Source organism: Mytilus californianus, unplaced genomic scaffold (assembly GCF_021869535.1).
Source record: "Mytilus californianus isolate M0D057914Y unplaced genomic scaffold, xbMytCali1.0.p SCAF_13, whole genome shotgun sequence".
In the NCBI taxonomy this organism is placed as follows: Eukaryota; Metazoa; Mollusca; class Bivalvia; order Mytilida; family Mytilidae; genus Mytilus; species Mytilus californianus.
The window spans coordinates 46,678,073-46,681,749 of record NW_026262615.1 but is presented as its reverse complement, the minus strand read 5'-3'; the positions used below and the strand labels follow the sequence as shown (position 1 = coordinate 46,681,749).

Below are 3,677 nucleotides of genomic sequence, written 5' to 3'. Positions count from 1 at the left end.
TTAAATGTATCGATTATATTCTTATTCATTAAATGATAGGGAAAAAAATATGTTTTAGGCACCTAAAATTTTTGTATGTTTCAGGCACCAAAAAATTTGGAATAATGTTTCAGGAACTAAATAATTAAACTTTCTTTAGATTCAAGGGTCGGTCAGTTGAGGAATGATTCACTCAATTGTTGCTTGTGTTTATAAGAGGTGATGGGAAAAACTAAATGCATGTTTATTAAGTTAACATTTATGTATGTCTTGGATGGAGAGTTATCTAACTGTCAATCAATCTGCATCTTCTGAATTTCTTGTTAATAAAATCTTAAGCAAGTATTATGAATTTGTTTTGATTTAAGCCATCCTCTTTTGAGAATTGAATATAAACAGATGAATATTCCTGAAAAATCATTTATCAGTGTATACATGGACATAGCCCTTGGAAATCTCGCACTGTTTTGGTTCAGCATACAGGATGTTACTAGATATTAAATGGAAAGATCCACATTAAGAATTGAAATTTGGTATTTGCTGTATCTTTGGTTAGATTTAGTTTAAATAAGTGCAGGATACTGGCAATTCAAACAGCAGGTCAAAGGTACGATTTTAAAATTTGGTATTTGCTTTATCTTTACTTAGATTTAGTTTGAATGTAGCATTTAGTATGCCTTTTAGCTAGGCCAATCAGAATATCTATTAGGATAGGACTGTTACCTTGTGAATCAGCATTTAAAAAATCATCTATTGAAACTTAGTACCACACCACATCAAAACAACATGCTCTCTTTGAAGATTACGCACAGTTTTTATGCAACTTTACATTTTCAAAAAAATCAGTGAAGCTCTTTATTGATAGCAGAAATGAAATATGCATCATTAGCAATGAAAAGATGGATTAAAGACCATTATTTTGGTACGAAGATTTTCAAAATCGGTCAAGAAATGAGCGAGTTATGTAGGAAAACATGTTTTTTTCTGGTAAAAATTGACAAAATGTCGGCCATCTTGATTCAAAATGGCCGCCATTTCCCCGGTCAAACATCTATATTTATCATCATCATGCCTATTGACTTTTCACAATGTTGAATTTCAAATTTCATCCCAATACATTGCACAGTTTTAGAGATATGATAATTTTGGTCTGTTTTCTATTCAATAAAAGCTGCTCTATGTCTTAGTTTATCGGTGCCATTTAGATTTTTCAGGAAAAATTATAGCGACTACATGTTGAGAGACCATGAACTCTTTGATTTTTCCATTTTATCACACAAAGTTCTCATAATTCAACAAATCAGGCAAGGTTCTACAGTTAGTATAGTGTAAATCTATACATTAATTTGTAATTTCACAGAAAAATATGGTTCAACTTGGCTGTTCGGGCATTTTGTGCCATGCCAGAATGGAGGAATCTAGGCTGTTGGATGCTGAAAAAAATCGATTAAAAACATATGTAAATGAGTATTATTGAATATCTGTGAAGAATAGAGTGTATTCTGATAGAAAATGTGTTTAAAGGCAAAGTACTAACTACTTGCCACAAAATATGCCTATTAAAATTGAAATCTACTTGATTTTATTGGCGGCCATCTTGGAGAAAAAAGGGGGGCCGAATATCAACTTTGAATCGATCATAACTTTGTAACCGTACATTGGATTTTTAAAAACAAGGGCTTAAAATGCTTGTCTTGACAAGATCTTTACAAATAAGTCAATTATACACTATATTTTCATGTAATTATATAGGCCTGGCCTCTCTAATAACGTACGTAAATGTTTATTCCTTATTATTAACGGAAAGAGTTTATCCAGGGAGAAAAAAATACTTTGTTTCATTTCAAAATTGCTATATATACGAAACTAAATGTAAGCATCACTATCATTCATGGATGAAAATGGAAGAAGAGCTCGATGGTAAGTTTTTAGCAAAATGTCAAACTAATAACGACCAGGGCGTCAAACAAAGTATAACGACCAAACCATTCTGTCAAATTGACACTGTTTTATATAATTTTTGCCAAAATAATATGCTTAGAATGATAAGAACTAACGAATATAACGCATTCAAGCACCCAAGTCAAACCATTCGTTCACTTTTTACGGTAACATCGATATGACCGTTACTTGACCAATTTTGTCAACCCAGTCAATATAACACCTAGGATGTAGATGATCTTTGTAGAGATATACTGCACCATTCTTTTCATTTAACTTCTATTTCAACTTACAGATAATAAAGGGGGAAAGTTAATATACATTTAAAAAGGGTGAAGTAATTTTCAGTGCTTTTTCACAGGGTGTTAGTTGACAATTATATGCATAGTCAATATAACCAGGGTCATTAAGAGAGTTAGTTGACACCTTAATGTAAGGGTCAATATAACTCCTACTCCCTCAGTAGTCCTAAAGCTACTATTACTACTGAAATATGTTGACTTTGGCTTTTAGCCTACAAATCTCTTGTACAATAAAAAAAATTAAGCCTTTTAATGAAATTGTAAGCATATTTCCTGCTTCTTTGAAATAGAGCATAAGTTGACAACTAAAGGATTCAAGTCAATATAACCATGGTCCAAAAGAGAGTTAGTTGACACATTAATTTTATAGATGTAAATACAGCCTTTTATCAAAAGAACATCAACAATAAACAAGAAAACAGAAAATTGTCACAAGACTATAACATGCAAGTTTCTGTCTTGAGACGGTGCAACAAGTTTGTTTTTAAGCACTCAACCTCCCCATACCCTTGAATTTGACAATAAAAACATGAATGTAGACACAATGCAAATCAATGTGAAGTGGTACTTATTTCCAATGCTGTTTTCAACATGGATAACATACAGCATCATAAACATAAGAAGATGTGGTATTATTGCCAAAGAAACAACTCTCCACCTAAGACCTAAAGAAGTAAAAAAAAACCAATAATAGCCTATAAGGTCACGTTATGGCCTTCAACATGGAGCCTTGACTCACATTTTCATTCATTTCAATTTAAAATCATGTATAAAACTATTTCAACTTTATTTATTTGCTTTTCAGATCTTTGAGATAAATCAACTGAGTATGAACAGTGGAATAGACAGCAGAATGAACTTTAAAATGTTTTTGATTTGTTTAAATAAATGATTTATGGTTTGATTCTTGAATAGTGGTTTAATTATTAGTATTGTCATACATCAATCATGTTAATGTGTTTCATTCTTTACTTTCAAAAGTGTTGATTTAATAAGCTCTTGAAAAAAAATTGTTGAAAACAGTTGATCAATAAAGTCACCATCTGACATAGCCAAGAGTATCATAACTGTACATATTAAATGAGCAACCTTTGACCAAAGTACAAAGTCAGTTCAAGTGAGCCTAATTAACAATACTCCTAAATACCAACAGTAAACAATATGTTCCCCTAAAAACTGTGAGTAACTCATTAAGTGTCTGTTTACCATTAGGCTAAGCTAACTCTTGCAGTGCACCGGATAGTTTTATTGGGTTAAAAGTATGTCGGTTAAAAGCTCATTAGAGCTTATGTTGTCTCTGTTTGTATACCTTGCCGACTCTAAAATAAAGCTTATTTATTGGGTTTGAGTTGTTATTTAAGGTTTGTTCTTTTCTTGTTATTTATCTTGATTTCTCCTCTCCCTTTTGGATTTGTGAATTAGTGCACCTTTATTTTTCTTGCATTCTATAGTTGT

At 31.6% G+C, this 3,677-nt stretch overlaps 1 long non-coding RNA gene across 1 annotated transcript; it reads left to right on the top strand.

Annotated features, from left to right (window-relative positions):
- Window positions 1-1,751: 1,751 nt before the first annotated feature.
- On the top strand, window positions 1,752-3,134 carry LOC127723771 (uncharacterized). Its single transcript, XR_007992243.1, has 2 exons — window positions 1,752-1,899; window positions 3,028-3,134. It is a non-coding gene; the product is annotated as an uncharacterized LOC127723771 (long non-coding RNA).
- The last annotated feature ends 543 nt before the right edge of the window (window positions 3,135-3,677 follow it).